General features: G+C 40.1%; 1 protein-coding gene across 1 annotated transcript in view; it reads right to left on the reverse strand.

Moving 5' to 3' along the window:
- Positions 1-19,957, reverse strand: part of ZDHHC15 (zinc finger DHHC-type palmitoyltransferase 15) — a 142,864-nt gene extending 122,907 nt beyond the window's left edge. Inside the window, exon 1 of the mRNA XM_061361872.1 lies at positions 19,849-19,957. The gene's annotated coding sequence lies outside the window, so the exon portion shown is untranslated. The remainder of the gene's footprint in view (positions 1-19,848) is intronic.
- Positions 19,958-21,717: the final 1,760 nt, after the last annotated feature.

Below are 21,717 nucleotides of genomic sequence, written 5' to 3' on the forward strand. Positions count from 1 at the left end.
AAGTGTAGAGAACAGCAGAGACAGTAATTCAAACATTCCAAGTTCAAACAGTTTTAAGGGTTCCTCTTTACAGTGGTAATATCACCCACTGTGTGGATAGTGTGATATCATATACAGTGCAGCTAGTGTGTGTGCCACTCGTGATACACCTCAGATAGAAACAGTTACCTAAGGGCCAGGACTCAAGGCAACCAAAGAGTTTCAGAACTGACCATTTTCCAGTTCTTTAGGGTTCAAGCCCTGGGTGAAATGGGAACAGAAATGTGTTACAATATAAACTTTCTGGTGGTGAGTCTTAAAATCACAGCAGTGAGCACGGAGCAGTTTCTGGTGAACAAGCCCCTGCTGTACACAACTCCACTGCTGGCTCTGAATGTCCTTTTTGCTGACAGCCTTGGCAGCGAAGGTGAGGACTCACTGATAAGAAGGGACTCTTATCTCCAGAGGTTGTCCTCAGGTCAGAGTTGAGGAATGTTGGCCGGGTAGCACAGTGAGTGTACGCTGCCGCTGCCTGAGTCTGTTTGTCTGTTTCTCCCCTGAGCACCTCATGCCCCATGACATAATTAAGACCAAGAGTACAGCAATATACAGAAAACCCAAATATTTCATCAGTGACAACAACGTCAAGAACTACATTACTAAGAAATAAAACATTTTTGAGCCTCAGGAGAAGAATCAGACTGGAAATAAACCCTCAAACATAAAATTTTAATTACCAGATATTAGGAAATAACATTTCCTTTGGGGAGTTTTTCTAAAACTAGGAACTGTAATATTTCTTGTGCCTTTTTCCCACTGTTGGAGGCAGGGTGCCAGCCTCAATGTACAAAGGCATTGCCTTTGTCATTGCCAAAAGTCACACGCACCTGTAAGAAGCTTATACCTAGAGATCATTCCCAAGTCTCTAAGTGTCAAAGTTATTTGAGCAGCAGAAAGGAAATGCAGTTGTTAAGCAACTGCAAACCCCTTTTAATCCAGAAAGACAGAACAAGCAAACCCAACTTCCTTTTACTCAAAGGCTGAGCCATCCAGGGTGACTGTCCAAGGGCCACAAAAATGGCAGAAGTTGGAGGGGCCAGAAGCAGAACCCGCACAGGGGAGACTCCCCCACAACAGAGACTATGCTTATGGCCTAATGGGATCACAGGGGGAACCATCAGGACATTACTTGGAGATTGCCATGTTATTATCAGCAATGGTGAATGAGGGATAAACTGCAGAGACCTCAAGTCCTAGGGAAGAAACTACTCTGGTAGCTAGAAAACTATTTTCTGGCTTTTCACATTTGATGTGAGGTCACTGAGACAAAACATACATAACTAGCAATGTGTATGTCTTTGAAGTCGTCTGTAGAAAATCTAAACTGAAATCTTCATGATTTTTAAGTACTAGGCATTATCACTTCTCTCTTTTTCTCCTTCACTGGGCAGAAACTAACATACCAGTGTGTCAATTAAGGTCAGGCTTATCTGAACAGCCTCTGAACTACTAATTCTTCTCTCTCCCCAATGTGAAATCCAAACCTGTTGAAACTGGCCTCTCTTTTCACAAAACAGGATGTGAAAAGAGGGCTGATAGCCCTGAAAGTAATGAGAAAACACACAAAATATTTTGCTTTTGTAATGGTGCTAACAGTCTAAATGTCATGAGAGATTTTTGTTATATCAAATAGTCATGGAAATTTAGAAGATAATATAAATCAGAGACATAAAATTTCAGAAATGTATATTTGTATCAAATGTACTTGTGTACAACTTAGACATGTACATACATACACAAATACAGTGTGTCTGTGTGTGTACTGGGAACTAGTTATATCCACTTCCATATATGTGAGCGGAGTGGTTTCTTTGCTACATACCTTTTGTGCACAGAAATAGCCAACTGCCAGGTCCTTAGAGGAAACTACTTCAAAAGAAGAGTATTTAACAAAAATATTCTGATCATAGAGGCTTCAACCTATTTCAGGGTCCAACTATGCAAATAACTATTAGATATGTAATAGGCCTTTGATCAGTGCATTTACAACATATACAGTGATGGTCACAGACATACACATCCCTCTCAAGTCACTTCATGCATACAGCTAATATTCAGAACAAAGCGCTCAGGTTTCAGGGTGCTGCCTGCTCTCATATGGCCCAACCTTGATAAATTCAGCAAATTTCCTGTATGGTTCTAGGATATTCCTATTAATCCTATTGGAAATAAATACAAATAGCCAACGTGACCTTTCAAAGGAAGTGCCTGATATTTTTATCTATTTAAACCTGTGCTGCTCTGCACTTCAGATGACCCATCAGTTCACGTTTACATACCATTACGGTAGTTTGTGATCAAACTGGGTCAATACTGTAATAGTTTTCAGTTGTGGATTTTGTGACAGTTTGTGTATCTCAAAGGGAATGCCTGTTATTTTATTCAAAATCAGACACCAGAGACAAGCAAAGACACAATTGTTTTGGCACAGAACATGAAGCGATGATTAATCTTTTCCCTGTGCATTCCTCTCAGATGCTTACTTCACCTCTCACTTTATTCGGTTCTCAAAAACCATCTGGCTTACAGTTCTTTTTTCTTTTTTGTGTACGTTGCCTAATTTTTGTTAGACATGAAGAAAAACTGAATCCAATGAAGATGTGACTGTACCAGGTGCCTGATACTACATCATGCTGGACATCGTTATCTTACAGAACAGTCAAATACTTCTTTTGGATGAAGGGATTTTTAGCAGAGTAGGACTGAATATTCTTCCCATGTATTATTTTCTATACTACTACACAGAGAGCCATGAAATGAAAGAGAATGATGCTTAATAAACAGACACGTATTCTCTACAAAATGTAAATGTCAGTCTTTCACTTGTACCTTGACGTATCAAAATCATGTAAGGAATGCCCTCATTCTGTACATAGGATACACAGTCCTCAGCCTTTATAAACTGCATGTTGATGTAATCAAGGTGTCTTGTATAACAACAGGCACAAGCATGGTTCAATGTAGGGAGGAATAAACAGGTAATATTATGTCAAAAAGTCGAGCCCTCACAAAACAGACTGACTTGAGCTCTTAAGCGCACCGAGCCATTTGGCCAAAGAGGAGAAGCGCTGCCTTTTAGGAAAAGCAACACTTTGCTTTGATATTTGGACTTTTCCCACATCGAAATTTTATTCATTAAACAGATGTTGAGTTAAATCATTACAAACCAGTTCCCTACCTGGGCATCCTTCTACCTAATTAAAAATGGTTTTCTTTCTCTCAGGTAAAATCCCTTCCAAAGCAACATGCCCAGATATGGGTGTTTAGTTGAATAATTTACCATACAATTATTCCGGTTTACATTGACAGTTTATCAAAGCCAGGTGAGATCCAGGATCACTCTGCTGCCATTGGACTATGATGTGGACAGGCACTTGCAAAGGACATTTCACCTAACCAGGGCACTGTATCTTGACTGTCTCAGCCACCTCTCTCATGGTGTGATGGATCATCTCCCTCTTTCCTTTATGGCTACACAGGGAACTTGGACAAAGAGAAATCTAATTTTTGTCTGAAACTCAGGCTAAGTGATCTGGCTGCTGCTGCAGTCCTTCCCTAAAAAAAAGGTTAAAAAGGATCACCAGGAATTACATTCAAAGTGCCAGGGACCTTCTGTTTCCAAATAAAAGCTTTTGGCCCTTTCTTTGTTGAGATCTCCAATATGTTAGTGTGTTTGTGCTGCTCATTTTCGTTAAATTCTCAGTCAGGGCTTCTGCTTCTAGAGCTATGCAAAAATTGAGACACCCTTTTTGTTCTTTTGCTCCCCTTCACAACAAACAATCAACTAAATGATTAAATTATGCCCGAGCCCACACATTTTTGTAAGCCAAGTATTTTGATAACAAATTGTCAACAGTACGTACACTGCTTCTACAGCATTATTTTTATCTACTTTCTTGAAATGAAATGTCTCTTTGGTTCTAAATCATTAATAAAACTCTTAGCACCATTAAACACCTTCACTAAAGGGAACTTTCAAAGGCCTGTGCAGTGACAGTATAAAGTTTCACTGAAATCTGGGACTGTGGAGCCATGGCAGACACTGTTACATAGTAAGTTTGACCCTAAATGGCAATCCCGAAGAGATAAAAATAATTCCTTCCTCTATCTTTCTTCACCTTTTCCCCCCGCTTTTCTTGTTTTTCAGGTTTCTAATGACCTGCCTCATCCACAAAAAAGAGACTATTCCACTTGCTCACCAATGTTACTGGATTTCTACTATACCACTATTAGAAGAAAGAGGATGATTTCAGGATTTTCAAATGCTGTGTAAAATGAGAAAGTAGCCCAAAATCTGTGATACGAATTCCTAAATAAAGAATAAATGAATAAAATTAAGATACATGTAGAAAAAAGTACTAATGTAAAAATCACAGATTTACAGCAACAGTTTGTGATCAAAGGTTTCTAAGCTGCTATTGCATAAAAGCTCTGCTCTGTTGTTAAAGAACATTACAGCTCCTCTATTGTTCTCAAGCACAGCCCAGGTCAAAGAAGTAGCATAACAAATCAATTAATGTCCTACCTGCCTCCTTCACTAATTAGAGACTCAGTCTCCTCTCTCTCTGCTCTTGATATTTGAAACTTCTCAGAAGGTGAAGATTAAAGTAGCAGCTCTCAAACTTTTCCAGAGGGTTTCCTTTTTAAGCCGTACCTTCCCTGACAAGTATGGATTCAGCTGAGGTGAAAGAGCACTAGGAAATTTTTCCATCTCTGCTGCTTGTATTTGTTTTAATTCACCCCTATAAACACAATCTGTACAAACACTTCTACAAAGGAATCTCCTTATCATCCTTTCTCCAATTCCAGCTCTAAAAATACTCAGATTATCCAGAATATTAAACCTAATTGTTCATGTTTCTCCATGTTCCAGGAAATATGGCCACAGTACACATACAACAAATGTCCCATCAGCAGCTCTGGCTTTGTAATCATCTTTTAGATATAAACCAGCATTGCCTTTTTTTTTTTTTCCATAAGAGAAATTCTTCAGTACCTGTGTCTGAATTTACACTTGAACTTTTAGATGCATGTTTGCTCCCTCCTGGTCATTCCACTCTGAACAGCTAGGACTATTGCCTCCTACCATTGCTATTTGGTTTTCTGTACTTCCCATACCTTCAAGTTTCACTTAGGAAACCAGGACAAATTTAACCTTCACCATTGTGCTGGGGCTGCACGCCTGATCGTACAGAGGGGAGCAGCTGCATGGTGCACAGCCTTCTCCACCTAATAAACTGCACAAATATATATGCTGGTCCTGAGCAGACTTTGCTACAGAAAGCATTTCTACAGCTTCTGCATATGTAGCAACTCAACAATTTGCAAAAGTAATCCAGGTAATTTCAGTGTATAGGAAGATTCTCTCAGGGCTCCTGGTTAACTGACATTTAAGAAAAAAATGAGAAGAAAACAGCAGCACTGATCCTCACCCCAGGATGAATAGTTTCTAGAAAGATTCTACTTTGGCTAGAATGTGAAGAATGTAGCTAAAGTGACTTTTAGCTTTGTGAGAAAGGAAGTGGGTTTGGTTGTTAACCCAATGGCCAAATGAGGGAGAGGAAGCTCAGCTGAACATTACAGAAGGTGAGGAAACAAGAGGTATCCTTAGAAGTCCGTGGACGCCTCAGCTGTACAGTTACGTCTCTGTCTCTGCCTAGTGATAGGCAAGAGTGTTTATGCACCTGATTTACTACTTCATTCCCTAGCCTGTGCCAATACAGTTCACATACTGAAGCAAAAAGCCTGTTTCAGTATTACAGTGACATATTAGGAGGCAAAATGTGTTTCTCTTTATAAGAAAACAACCACCTGGTTCCTCAAAGTGTTCTACAATAAAAGAAGGTGTATGAAAATAAAATGTATTTGCTAAAATCTAAAGCTGCCACATGTGAGGTGTCATCATATAGACCAGACTATGACTTAGCTCTGTCCCAGCTAGAATGTGACAGGATGGGCAGGCCCATTTCCCTTGAAGACATCTTTCATGCCAAGAGAATCATCAGTCAGTACCAGCTGACTTCATAAGCTCCATGAAAAGTTCATTTGTCTTTTCTGAAAATCAAAACCCAGTCCTTATTTTCTAATACATATTGCCAACATTAGAGCACAGGGACCTAATCCAATCTAATTATCCAATGTGCTGGGATTTGTTTCCATTACACAACTTTTCTGCGTGTAACATAAGAATTTGTTCTTTGTTGATACAGCTTCTTGGACAAGCACAGATTTTGCATGTGTACGCACAATCAAATACGACACTGGACTGAACCCTGCACACACATGTATCATACATGAGTAAGGGATTCTGTCACATGAAAAGTGTGCTGGAGTGATGCAGAGAATGATTACACCTAAGCAAATACCTGTGTATGCAAACCTGAGGCAATAGAGGAGCACTTTTGCAGGAATTCTGGTTTTGGAAGGGTTAATTCAGAGCTTCACTACTCTTTGAACACATCACTTATGAGCCATGTCCACAGAGGCTCTGTGCACTTGCAGCATTCCCTGAAGCCAGTGGGAGTCAGGGCTTCTTCCAGCAGTGAGCCATACACACATAAACCAAGTTAAAATATACTGTTTACATACTGCAAACCTAATAATTCACAGAATCCTTGGCATCTCAGTGCAGGGCTTTCCTTCAGACACAGCCACTTCTCCAGAGCGAGCTTTTCACATCTTGGTAGCAGTTGACCCTAGAACCATTTTCAGACATAAGTCAGTGTTTTCTTAACCTGCCAGTGCCCTACTGTAAGCACGTTCATCATGCAGCTGCGCTCTTAGTCAAAGGCCCTTGGGAAGGAACCGCAGCAACTGCCGAGTTTCACTATGGGATCTCAGCAGTGTTAGTGCAGTGCGCCCTGCTGGACTGCGCAGTGGCTCCGGCACGTCCTGCCCAGGCACTGCGACCACTCCGGGTCCATTCCCCATCCTAAAAAAGCATCCAGGACATTCCAGATAGGAGCAGAGCTCGTCCTTTCACTGTGCTGCTGTGCTCACGGTTTTAATGTGTTTATCAGAAGCTAAGCTGGTGGATGTGAGAATAGAAACAGCAATCGGAGCCCAGCAGAGCTGGGGTTATTTCTGACAAGTCTCAAAGGAGCTGCTTTATTTTTCTTTCTGCAGTTTGGATGATTTTTATCCTGATTTTTTTGCTATGGGTTTAGTCATTCCTTCCTAATTTCAAACTATCATAGAAGTTAAAAATTGCCAAAGTATGTTAGATCCAGTTAATCCTTCTAAAATTTATCTCAGCCTCCAATACCTTCACTGATATCAATTACAATATTAGTTGATTATTCGTTTTATTTTAAGCAGACCCTTACTCATGGCAACCTCTCACCAAATGGTGCAAATTCAGTTCAAATGTATCATCTGCTAGCTGGAATAACTGTTTTGAGAAACCAGTGGAGAATTCATCCATTGAAACCAGGGTTATGGAACAGTTAGCAAGGGCTTCTATTACTCAGTATTTAAGATGAGTGATGTAATTCCATCATAAGTTCATTAAAAAATGGGTATCTAGAGGGAAATTCTGACATCATTCTCAAAAGAGCAAGTCTATTTAGTTATCTTTTTCTATGAGCAACTTCTAGACAGAAAGATGACCTTTACTTCTAACTTTTCCTAAATCTTTCTTAGATGACACCTCTAACAGTACAAAATGTTTTAATAGAAAACAAGTAACTTGAGCAAGATGATTGTGTCATTATAAAATCTTCTGATTTTCCAAAAGCAGATGGAAAAAGCTTATGTTGAAAGGCATTTCTCAGGAAATGTTAGAAACATCTTTTCTATGGATTGTATGTTGAAGGAAACAGAAAATGATCTAATGAGAAAGGACAGAATCCAATTATTCTACAATTGTATTTCTGTCAGGAGCCAATTTTAGGCATTCCAGTAAAAGGCAAAACCCCAATTCTGAACCATACAGACACTCAATGGAAGAAGTTAAAAACCAGAGCAGGTGTTGGAAAATTGTATCTGCCCTTTTTTTTGCTGCTTGTTATCCAAAAATGCAAATTGCTTTTAACCAGAAACCTAGCTATGCTTTAGCTTGAGAACTTTTAGCATCTATTCAGACTAGTGCTGAGAGAGAAAGCCATAAATGTCAGCACACAGCATGTCTGGATTTTATAATCACATGTCTCTCAACATCCTTCTACCTAACACACAGGACTAGGTAACTTCTGAACAATTTCTTCAAATCTTACAATTATATAAAATTGGGATAGAAAAAATTGAAAAGCAAAGAGACTTCAGAATTGGGGCTGACAAATACTTCGAAATGGCCCCATTTTCTTAAGTAACTGCAATGTATAAATACCATAACTATAAGAAATCAACAGTTTACACTCCAACATAGAATTCTTCAAAACTGAAAGTCTTTCTGCTTTGTTAATGATATAAACAGTGTAAACATGCAAAATTCCTATTTCCACGGTCACGAGCAGAATCCTTTCTATGTTACAGACACCCTCACCCTATCCTTAAACCTAAACAGCACTATTTTCTCAATCCCTAGATCTAGACAGTATTGTTAAAAGTGCACTTTTCTCTTTAAAACTCGTTGTCACTGCAGGATGGGTCCATTGATTGAGAAGGGCAGCAGTGAGCACTTACACTAAGGGGAGTTTGACCTAAGGTTTCATAAGCAGCATCCATCAAAGTCACCACCACAGCCCCACTGGCAACAGCAGCCCAGGGCTGTGTCCTGTGTCACGAGTCCTTCTGGCAGAGAGCTGTGCTGGTGGGCCACCTCCTCAAAGACCTGTACGGACATCAACTAACCTCACAGCCCTCCTTGAGGGGCTGGGCAAGTAACACTACATAGCCCAAGCACTCATATCCTTCCACAAACACATGCCACTCCTGACCTCCAGTACCCACATGCCATTTCAGTCTCGGGTGGTCTTCCAACACATTGCAGGTCAGACCCTCAGCATCCACCAACATTTCTGTTCTGGGCCTCATTTGAAAGCAGCACTCTTCATTACTCAGATGAGTAAGAGCTGAAGAATGAAACTACTGAACTCACATCCCTTAGTACCTCTACAAAGGTTTTTGTTCCATGAACCCCTTCACTATATATTAACTGGCCTTTGTCCTCTTTTGGTTTTGTGCATTTTAAATACCTAGCAGAGGGCTCTAAAGTATTCAAACAAGTATCTGATGGAGCTTCGTATCTAAATAAACAAGTGAAGGGAAACCAGACCTGCCAAAGATGAAAATCTCACCTAAATCTCAGTGGACCACCAACTTCCTCTCTTTTTTTTTAAACTATGAAATAAGTGACATTTCTATAACCTGGCATTAGCATAAAGCTGTTGCATTGTGTGCTTTGACATATTTTAATACACATCTGGAGATCATTTCAAAGAGATACAGAGTTTTCTGCCCTACAGGTTACCCATGTGTCTCAAAAGAAAGAAGCATATTCATTTTCCCATGTATGCTGTTGAGGCTTTTTTCTTGCAAGTCTGTTAAATGTACATCTTCCATTCCTTATCTTACTTCCACAGCTGGACACCCTAAGTTACCCACAGTATCTTGCATCCATTTGGGAACTGCTTGCACAAGATTCCCTTGATGACAGTTCCCATTAGCACACATTCATTTACACATACATTTTTTTTTTTGCATTTGTGAAATTCCTTTCTTCAAGTGGATATGAAAGATTATTCCATTAATAGTCCTTTCCCCACAGGTAGATAAGTCTCATTCAGGGAAGCTGTCGCTCACCATGACCACTAGATCAAAGGGGCTCCAGCAGAAAGACTATCTCTGAATCTGCGAGGGGTCACTTGTCCTCTAAGCCCTGGCTGGCATTCACATCAAATAATGGTACGATTCCATCCCACCTGCTTTAACATTACTCTGTGGCTGGAGGAGTGCTATTTTCAGTAACGCTGCTTCAGGTTAGTTTACATAATAATCAATTACTTCATAAAATAATGCAAAAATTAGTTGATCAATGTATCTTCCTTTGTCTTCTGGGTAGTAAAACACAAAGAAATCCTTGGCTAGTCAGCAACAGCTATGGTGAGATGATAAGATGCACATTTGCCCAATGTTTGCTTTACAGCCAACCGGCGCATCTCAAACCAGAACTGATTCCTGACCCCTCTGAAAATCAAGTGCTGACATGTAATCAAAAGCAGACCCTTCCTGGAAAGCCTAAGTCACAGGAGATGCGGCAAGTGAAGCATGGGTTTGGGTAGAAGGAATACCCCATCCAGATGTTCACTTCAAACCTGTGTGAATCTCATCAGAAGTTATGGAAGTGTGAAGACAAAGAGCGATCCTGAAATCTTTGTGCAGCTCCAAAGGGCAGCTTCAATGGCTGATGTCCTCACTCCACCCACACAACAGGTTTCCTTTTCAGGAAACGTGTGTCCAGAACATCAGTGTAGACAGAATTAGATGGAAGGCCTGCATATGGTTCTGAGATGATCCACTATCAAAATGCATTTCACCTTTCAAAGAGATATTTTCTACCTATGATGGACTGGTTTTGCTCACTGTACCACCTATTAACTTCAATAAGGCTGTCAGGTCTAATTATAAATCTCATTTAGTGACTTTGCAGATTTTATAACACTCAAATCTCCATCAGACATACAAGAGCAGACACAACAGAATCTACTTCTGACATTTACAGCAGCAGATATCTGTGCATACACCCCTAGCAACCAGCTAAAACTAAAAGCATATTTAAAAAGAATATTTCTATGTCATAGCTGCACTTTTGTGAATGAGACCTGAACCCATTGACACCTGTGGAGTTTTGCCTGAAAGACAACAGTTTTGGCCTCTTTCTGTATTATTTGTATCATTACGTGGTGAAAACAAACGGTATCTGGAAGACAGAACAGCGACAAAAAGGCCTAGTAACTACTAGTTCAGAGATAAGGGGAAGGAATACACTGAATCTATTTTATTAACCCTTCAACTGTTAACAAAGTTCAAATCCTTACCTGTGTTAGAAGGGCACAACAGTTACAAAGTCTTAAAAAAAGAAAAGAAAAAAAGAAGAGCAAAAAAAAGCTTTAACAGTAGCAATATTTACTACATGCTTCCTGTTCAAATAATCAGAGCTGAGTCCACTTATGAAATGCAAGATCCTGCCTCTGGAAAGAGCAGTTTGCAACACTGGTGCCAAATGGAAAGCTCTGGACACTGTTGTCTTTTCTTGTTCACTAGACAGGGTCTCCCATTGACTTTAGACAGGAAAGATGATGATGATGCTTTGAAGATCTTAAAAAGCCCTCAGCATACAGCAGCATTATGACAAGTTAGACCCATTTACCAACTGTTCTGATTTCAGAAAACGCCTGTCAAGCACTGGGCACCCTGAGGAGATAATTCAATTGCCCAACTTCCCTGTAGTTTTTCTATTTCGCTTTCTGTAGTTGAGCCTGAGCTGGGAATTCAGCTGCAAGCATTTTAACATTGATGATTCACTGTTTGAAGGACCTCCAGGGAAGTCCTACGGTACCTCCAGACAAAGTCTCGCCTCTGGCTTTTCTTGGCTAACAGGTTTATTACCCACTAGAGAGTTTAGACATAATACATCCAAACACAGCTTAAATTCCAGGTTCATACATGTGCTTAATGGACCCTGGGGCTCCTAATTACAATTACATCTTCATATCAGCTGAATGAGATGTTAAATTACAGTCTTGATCCTACACTGTGCCTCTGCATAAAGCCACAGCTGATGCTGATCCCCAACTGGAAGAATGGGAGGGGGTACAGCAAGATCCAGATGTTGCTCAAGTGAGTCAAGAAAGAAACCACTTTCTGATGTACAAAATTATGACAATAAATTAATGTGAGCAAAATAACATTCCCCACCCTGTCATTTTCCAAAACATAGCTCATGTCTTCAAACCTGAGGCTGTAATGAGAGAACAATAGCATAGAATAATGGGAAATGTTGCTAAAAAGTAAATTTGGGGTTTTTTTTCAGTTAATGCATATTTTTACACTTTGTTTCCTCCTTGAAAGTTTGGCCAAAACAAATCTTCCTAAAGTTGATTTCTCTCAGGAGCAATAGGGTCCATGCAGCATTACACATTCATGCCCTGGATTCTAATAAAATAGTTGTTGCCATAGCAAAAAGTATTGTTGCAAAGACAACACACACAATGTAAGATTAAAGAAGAAAGCTCCAAAAATATTTCCAATGCTCAATGATAACATAGGATATTTTCTCCTAATTACATGAAGATGAGAGTGTGCTACTGCTTTCATAGTCCAGCTGTGATGAAATAGGCTGGATCCTTGAAGGCTCATTTTTCAAAATGCAAATTTCTAAGTTACTGGGGTTTTTCAAAGTCACATCAATCCTTTTTAACATTGTGTATGTCATGCTAAGGAAGTTCTTCACTGTGAGGGTGGTGAGGCACTGGCAGAGGTTGCCTGAAGAAGTTGCAAATGCTCCAACCCTGGCAGTGTTCAAGGCTGGGTTGCACAGAGCCTTGGGCAACATGGTCTAGTGTGAGGCATCCCTGCCCACGGCAGGGAGATTGGAACTGGATGATCTTAAGGCCCTTTCTAACCCTAACTATTCTATGATCCTATGCTGCCTGAGGCCAGTCAATGACTGGAGAAAGATATATTGTGCAGGGTACTGGACATAAGTTATAAAAAAAGCAGGTCATACCTTGTAATCTGGGAAAGAGGAAAAGGGGGTGGAGGGAAAAGTGAGTTGGGGTAGCATGAATGGAAAGACAAAGCAGCAGAGATGTAAATACACATGCTCATGCAGTTTGGCATGCCGCTGCCTGCTCAGCCAGCACTGCTCAGTAAGCATTTTGGTAAAAGATACTTTTCAGAAAAGTATCAAGTAATAATAAACTTTTCACTTTGCAGGCTTTCTTTGACACCTCCCAGCTTGAGATGGAAGCATGGAAATGATTGCAGGAGTAGACTATCATGTGGGAAAAATCTGCATTGCTGGAAAGTGAAGACAGCTGTAAATAATGATGCAGAACCATCCCAGACATAGAACAGGGTGAAAGTGGGAGCGAGAAGAGCAAGACAGCAGAATGTGTGAAATAAGACCAAGAGCCAGGAAAATTATCTAAGTAGCAGAGTTTGAATGGACTCTGCAAGGGCAAGGTTGCAGAAAGCAGAGGGGGGACATTGGTTTAGTGAAACATGAACTGAAAGGAACCCACAAATGCCTTTGCATGTGAGTTCACATCTTTATGTGAAGGGCAGGTTCTCCGCGTGTTGGAAGAGGCAGAAAGATTTACCCACAGGCAGCCTGAGTGAGTCCAAAGATGTGGCCAGGCTAACAAAGAACTCCAGTATGGCCTTTGGCAATAGGAGAATGCTGTGTTTGCTCATGGTAGTGAAGGGAAAGGAGAATGCAAAAGAAAACGCAAATGTAGTGACTAGGGTTAGATATGAACTAAAAAGAGAAATGAAAAGGTAAGGTGCAGAATAAGGGTGTATGAGGGGAGCAGCAAAGCTGCCCTGAAGAGGGCAGCAATGAGAAGGACGATGGGAGCATGTGATGCAAGAGAGGCACATAGTGAAAGATGTAGGTGGATGGCAAATGGATACAAGTGAACAGTTACACCCCACAAGCTATTAAGATAATGTTTGTGGTCCTAATTAACCATCACGAGACCTTTGACTTCACATTGGAAACATTATTTCAATAGTTTGTAAATGTTTACACTGGAATTCAAATGGCATCAGGCACAATTCCACCCCACTGGGCAGTCACACAACACACTCTGCTTGACTTTGCCACTTGCAAGAGAGGGAGAAACCAGCCATGTCTTTGGGTTTCAAGTGCAAAGGTGTAGTGGTTCTAGAACATTTGTGCCCCTGTTTATCTATGCTCTCTCCAGAGCACCCTTTCCAATTTTTCACTGCTAACGTGTGCCACTGCTTCTATATCCCTGCCTTCTTAAGTTCTTTTCTTCCCTCTTAACCTCTATCCTATTGCCCTGCCGTTTTATCCTTCACCTACTGTCCTTCACCTTTTGCAGTACAGGTTCCTTCTCTTCTCCACTGCCATAGCACTAGTTGAAAGGAGCACAGAGAGCTGAGCAGAGTTGGTCATTCCTGTTTTCTTATCTTCTGCCCAGACTTACTACAGCTACAGTGCAACCAGAGGTATGCAATTGCTTGCTATGTCCTCTTCAGTGCGTGTGTTTCCATGGTGGAGCTCTCTGGTAGCATGTCCCAAAAACATAGTCGTCAAATTCAAGACTCTCACGTGAGCATGTTAAAAATGCCATTTCCAGATCAAAATAAATAAAGAAAGAAATAATTGGCCAAATTTGAAGTCCTCACTACAGACCACGGAAGCACTGACAGTTCACAAAAAGACAAAGTTTCTGATTTATACATATGTAAGGTTGCTTATACACACACATACCTACACACATCCCTGTCAACACAGGCAAAACAATATCCCTTCTTTTTAGCTCTAACCCCAGATGGAGAAATAGCTGAGCATTTTAGAGTAAACTCTCAAAAATATTCGCCCAAGGCAGGCAGCATGGAAAATTTTGGCCCAAATGGTTTAAGTTTGGCAAAGTTATAAGAAACAGAAAACAGGATCTTATAATAGAAAGTGCTGGGCAGCCTTACTGCAGACATCACTATTTGTGCTGCTTGTAAGACTTCATTTGCTTTAATAGGAGCTGCATGGCAGGGCTGTAACACCCTGGGGCTTCCTGTCTTTAATTTCCTTTGAATATAATCTTGGTCTTAAGCCTTCCTTCCTAAATAACCTCTGTCTTTCATTATTTTTTTAAGCAAATTACAACTTAACAAGCACACATTCTCGTGAGACAGAGCCTCTCATTACCAAAATGACAGTGCCACTAAGAATCTGCATTTCACAGTCATTCAGTGACCAGTTCGATAGGGCAGTAAATAATTACACACCATCACTGCCAAAAAGTAATTAAATAGGATATTATAATAAGTCATTGTGTATACACTTTGCATTACTCAGTCACCTGGATGATCCTTGCAGAGGGGTACTCATGAAGTGAGCAGCAGGGAGGTGTATATATGCAGTCCCAAGTGGCTGCACAATCTTCAAAGCCATAAAACATTATGTTGAGACAAACTCTGAAGGTGTTTCTCAGCCCTTATTTAGGGCAAGACTGTCACAAGTACAGGTAAGAGATAGCACAATGTGGCTCACCACTCTTGGATATATTAGATAAAAGTATTCTGCTGAAATTGATTTTATATTCATTGTCTTGCTGAGAATAACTTTTAGATCCTTAGAAAGGATAGGCTCATTTTGTAGGACTGGCTTCACAGATTGTCTAGACTCATAGTACCAGTATGTTGCTTCAACCTCTGATGTGACATAGAATAGTCACTGTTTATGAAGCTAGGGTCTTTTAAATGTAAGCCAAGCTTGCTGCAGAGTCCTTAGCTCCAAAGTCTTCCAGGGCTGTACATTTTAAGCCAGAATATAGCATTTTGAATGCTTCTGGGCATTAGTGCTCAGAAATTTCGGCATAATTTCTTTATGCTGCTTAAAGAGATGTGCCCAGTTCTGACCCTAAACTACCATCATTAATAATTCAAACAATTGTGACATAAATCACAATTATACCTGAGAGGATGAGGCTCAGTGAACCAAATAAAAGTGGGTCCTATGTAAACTACTGGGTATTGGAAAGAAACTCACCCGGGCTAGTTCTGAAACACTCTCCATGATCTATTCCCCTCCACCCTTTTTCTCTTTGCTACCGCACACATGCAAAGACATACTAGATTTAGTCCAAGAGGAAAAGAGGCATTTTAGTGGCATTCCCTCTTTGCAGAGGCTGTCAAGAAGTTTTTCTTTTGTTGTTCTGGATGCAGACTGCCTGGGGTGGCTGCATGCTGCCTCATGAGACCATCCTAACCCACTTTGTTGTAGCTAGAAGCCCTCAGTAGTTATCAACTTCAGACCAATGTGACCAGTTGAACTAGAACTGAGAACTTCTGCATTCCTATACCAAATATCCCTGAATTAACCATACAGCTGCTCTACAATGGATTTTTAAGAAGTTATTTCTTGTGTGATATTATGAGCTTCTGTACATACCAACATAGCTTCCCTTTAATGGCTGACAAAATTACACAGCAATATCCTTAGCAAAACAGTTGCCAGTTGTTTCAAGTACATATTCAGAGTGAAAATGAGTCTAAAGATCCTAAATCCTTCCTTTAGTTAATCAACAAAATTATGCAACCAAATTTTTAATCCTCAGTTTGAATATGAACGAAAATTCCTGAAATACTTGTGTCACCTTATCCAATGTAAAGACCTAGCTCCAGGAAAACTGATCCATCTTGAAAGCAAATAGAAAATAAGGGCTACGCGCATCTTCACGTGTGCTATACTAGTCTAAGTAAAAAGATGACTAACATCACCCTCGATTCAACTTTCCACAGCAATTAGCTGAAGTATCTCAATTTATCTTTCCCTGACAGTTTATGATTTTAAGGAAATCTGAGATGTTTGGGTTGTTGGGTTTTTTTCCTTTTAATGGACATTTTAGCACCATCTGCTGGTGTTAAAACTTGCTCTGGAAACTAAACACCAGCCACCTCCTTTATTTTTACTTCCTTAAGGCCTACTTCTGGCTCTTATTAGGAAAGGTTAATTGCTTCTTTTCTCTTACAGATCCCAGGGTTGGATAAGTAATTTATCTGAATGAATCATGCATCCAAATGGGAGTATACCTTCTGCAGACCATGTATCAGTCGCGATACACTATTAGAGAAAACAAGTCATCTACAGCTACATCCAAGAGTAGATATATTTGTTTCTTACATTGTAAAAACAACAGAAAAACCCACCTCATTCCTGAAGGGGTAATAGGAAAGTTTTCCCCTGATTTAATGTGAGTTGATAGTGGTATTTAGACTAAAGAACTATGCTGTGATATTGGAGATTTAATGTGGCATGCACAGTCAAAACCTGACCTGTTAAAATTACTTCTGATTGTATCCAGTTAGATAATTATATGAATGATCCCATCTAATTCATTCAGTTGCTTTTTGATTTCATGAGATTGCTTCTGGCTCAGCACCATTTCTTTCCTGTTTCAGAACCTTCTGTGGCTTACCTGAAAGCACTTTAGGAAATGGTTTCACTGGGTCTCAGCTGCCTTTCTACAGCACCTGAATACATGAAACATCTCCCACATTCAGTAGAAGTTGCTCTTTGCCTTGGTTAAGCCAAGCTCACAGAATTCCTCTCTACATGACTTGCCAAATGTGAGGATTTGACTGACAACATCATAGAGCACTAAGAAACCTGCCACAGATTTCATGGACACCCTAGAGGGAAGAGTTAATATCAACCCATTTGAGTTCAGCTAGGTCTAGCAAGTAAATGTAGCAGGGGAATTTCAAGTTGTTCTGTTCTGGCTGCTCTTTATATCAATGTCTCCTGTCATATGAAAAACTGAGAACGGGCCTGGGGATCATTTTTTTTTCAGTCTTCTCTTTCAATACACAGCATTAATCTTTGTAGCTCATACTTCAGTCTCTGTTCCACCTTGACAATCTCCCACCCACTATCATCACAGCCCTGTCTACATCTTTTATGTACACCTTCCTCTAATGCCAATGGTTCACAGGTGAAATTCAATTGTCTGAACCTTAAATCACAGAATCACAGAATCCCAAGGGTTGGAAAGGACCTCAAAAGATCATCTAGTCCAACCCCCCTGCAAGAGCAGGGTAACCTAGAGTACATCACACAGGAACTTGTCTAGGCGGGCCTTGAATATCCTCAACGTAGGAGACCCCACAACCCCCCTGGGCAACCTGTTCCAGTGCTCTGGAATGTAGAAAAGCAAATTCTGGATGTAGAAAAGCAAATTCTCAAAAAAAAACACATTCTAGATTGCTGCAGCAGACAGGATGAAATGTTGGTTTAACAGCATGGGCCATCACAATCTTATGGGCTACCAACAGGGCTGGGAAATGAGTTCGTGATACTGCAGCAAGCCTCTGTCCATCCCTTTACTATTAGTATCAGTACGTATCAGTAGGCTCCAGTAAAAGAGTACCCTGCCACGGTCAACTTAGGCAGCAGTTGCCCCAAGGAAGTGAAATAGCCAGAGACAATGAATTATCTTTTGCTTTCCTTCCAGCCATAGAGGTAAGTTGAAGCAAAGCCTAAATCCTGCTTGCCCATAAATTCTCTATCCTAGAGAGTGGTGACTGAAGACTTTTCAGATAGATGCTCTCAGGTAAGTTTTCAAAGTTGTGCTCAGAAGGGTCAAGTCAAAAACTAAATCCCGTTATTTGTTAGAAAGATTTGTGTGTACACCTCCCACATTCACTGCTTTGAAATGGACCCCTTAATGTCTGGAGGGGACACAAAGCCTATGGCTCTTCTAAGGTTTCAGAAGGAGGAAGAAAGGCCATGACCTTTAATAAAGATTATTCTAGAGAAATAGGACTGCTTGCCTTTGCCTAATCTTTTACAAAATAAGCTTGACAAAAAGTGCAATGAGGTAATCTAAACCAATTCCTTAAGAAAGAGGTGTAAAGAATCAAGGAGGACCTTGAACACATTATATGCATTGACGGGAAAACTATGACTGAGAAGTTTAGGCCAGAGCTGGTTCCACTGGCAGGACCCAGCCTCTCTGCATTGCAAAAGAAAGAGATATATTTAGTGTAATTAGCCCAATTATGGCTGCCATAAGTGGTGAATGTCAATCCAAACTCATTCTGAATTGCTTCTTTCTATGTGAATATCATTCATATCTAATTTCCATCAATATCAATGAGATTCAGGAAGAGGTTTATCAAGATGAGATGAGCTGGGTGGGGATGGGTGAGAAAACTCTTTGCTGTTTCAGCAAAACAGAAACCGTGGAAGCAAATTAATTTGGGCAAATTTCCCATTAAAACAAAGCCAAAACGTTTTTAAACTATCCAAATGTCCTTTCCAAAATATTTTGCACAAATGAGTTCCTTTGAATTGCAATCTACTTCTGCTTTTCAAATTCAAATGGATGTATATTCAAATGGAAGGTGAAAGTTGAAATTAAAGCTTTCCAAATCTAATGAAACTAATTGCCCTGATCTCACAGATAGCATTAGTGACAGGAAGCCACGCTGTGTACAGGGAATTCTGTGCACGGGGAATGCAGACAGCAGGGACCTCCTGAGCTCCACTGCACTTTCTTCCAGTGGCTGCAGGTACCTGGGAAGTGAGAGTGCAATACACTGCTAGAGACGTCACAAAAAGTCATGGGAAGTTTTGTGAGACTGATGACAACTACATTAAAAGACTGCCAAGTGCATTCAGAAAACTGGACTGGCTTTCAGTAGAAGTAAGACAAGTGTGGTCTCAGTACATTTTCCTACTAACATAACTTACCACAGTTTTTTAAATATCTGATTTTAGCTTCTGTATGTAAGAAAGTGGGTAACTGAAATAAATACAGAATTCCCAGTTATTCATCTAGGTTTGTGATTCTGCATTTCGGGTATCTTGAGACAGGATAGGACATTGTACAATACATGGTACAAGAGCTATAACAGATTATTCAACTCGTTTCAGTACAAACTGCCTGACTAGTCCATTATAGAACATGTTGTGCATTTCAGAAGTAACATTTTACTTACATTTAAAAAAACAGATACTAGATGAAACTAAAACAAAAACTTATTTTATGTGTGTTTCTCGTTACTTGTCTCATCCCACAGGCAGAAGTAAGAAATGTCAGAATAATGAATAAATGTGCACTGAAAATCCCAAAACATCCCTCATCCCTCTATCTCACAGAGAGGAGCAAAACTTACCATTTGGGTTGTCAGGGGTCTTGAAGCAGTTCCATGTTAGCCTACATCCTTTCAGTGTTTGGTTTCAGGTGTGGTCTCTTTGTGAAAAAGTAGTGCCATATTTGCACATCCTCAGGTTCATTCATGCTTGGAAAAGAAGAAATCATTTGTTCCCATTAATAAATACTTTAATTTAGAACTTCTGGCTTAATTACAATTTTTTTTCTACTCCAGGAAGTGCAAACTTGCAAGGTGTTAGGATTTTCACAAGCCATACAAAAGAACTTCAAACTGCAGTAAAGACTGTTTCTAAGTCTGATGAGTGCTGCCCCATCCATGGCTTCTCCTGCTCAATCTCCTGGGACTCTGTGCTAGCTCAGTCTCCCTATGCTCACATCAGGCTACGCAATGTACTCACAAGAAATAGCAAAATGTTTTAGGGGGTTGAAGCATCTAGTTTTCAATGGGTCTTGCCAAATATGGGTTTCACTGGGTGAACAGGGATAGTGTAGGACCAATTACCTAATACAAATGTGCCATTTTGTGGTTATTCACTTTCCTATTGTTAGGCATAAGCAAATAATTACCCAACTTCACCTCAAACCTAACTGGGACACTCATCTTCCAAGGGTATGTTTGCTGCTACTGGAAGAATACATATAGCCTCCTGTTCAACTCCGATATGATAAACCGTATGCTTCCTCTTGGAACTAATTCAGCTTCCACTGGAGGCAACACAAAAAAGACCATTAATAAATTATGAAAGCCTTTAACACATAACAAGTGTTGCCCTGGAACTTTTAATAGTGCACTTCCTATCCAGCACTACCGTTCAGATAACTTCTGTTCCTCCAACCTCACGCAACAAAACAAAGAGCTCACGGAGGTTTTAGTTAGTTAGACGGACAGGTATTTTGACTGAGATAACATCCAAATGTCCCATTCACAGCTGGAGGTCTGTGTTCTTTACAGGAAAATCCTGAGTTTGGTCCACCACAGTAGTTACCATGGTAGCTGTATTCCTAGGTTACTGTGCCTGTGTAGAAAGTGCTACATGAGAGCAATACATTGCCATTCTGGTTCAGAACTTACAGGCAAAGTGAGCTGGTGTATGTTAACAGCTAATATTAGCATTTCAGATCAGTAACACTGATCTGACTATGACAAAATTGAATAGCAACAAACCCCTTCTTCCAAGCATGTTCCTTAACATAAAAGTATTTCTTCAGTAGCATTGAAATAAAAATGCAGTCACAAAACTTAAAACTGGATTTCAAACTCTTTTAAGTTCATGGAGAACATATAAAGATGGCATTTCTGCTTCCAAAAAAAAGAACCCTCTGACTGTGATCAGAATAAAAAATGCAAAGCAAAGCCCAAGTATTAGGTATATACAGAAATAAGGAACACTAGCACACTGCAGTGAAGCCATGTTTAAGGTGACGATGAATTCAGCAGCAGCAAAATATTACTTTCATAAGAGTTTTTATTAATACAATATAACCTGATAGCTGAAAAAGAGGGATCCCTGCCCCCCACTCATCATTCAGGTGAAAAAAGATTAAAATCCTGAGCAGAAATCCCTTCAACCCATCAGGAAAAGGTGCAGTCTTGGTAGAGTGCAATGAAATTAAAAAAGATGTCATGTAGTCGTGTCAGCCACATCTGTGACCCATATGGTGCATGTAACAAGAGCATATGTCTATACCTAAAGAGAACATTATATGCTGTATAAGGCTACGGCAAATGTAAAAGTGAAGTAGAACACCTTCACATTACCAACACAGTTTGTTATTGGTGTCACATCAAAGAAAGAGTCTCGAGGAATTATTGGCCTCTGATGTCATTTAATTATGATTAAGTGAACTAAGAACTAATGTAAATGGTATT

This window comes from Neopsephotus bourkii, unplaced genomic scaffold (assembly GCF_033783945.1).
Source record: "Neopsephotus bourkii isolate Nb327-2 ecotype Australia unplaced genomic scaffold, CSIRO-AGI_Nbou_v1 NB_1067, whole genome shotgun sequence".
In the NCBI taxonomy this organism is placed as follows: Eukaryota; Metazoa; Chordata; class Aves; order Psittaciformes; family Psittacidae; genus Neopsephotus; species Neopsephotus bourkii.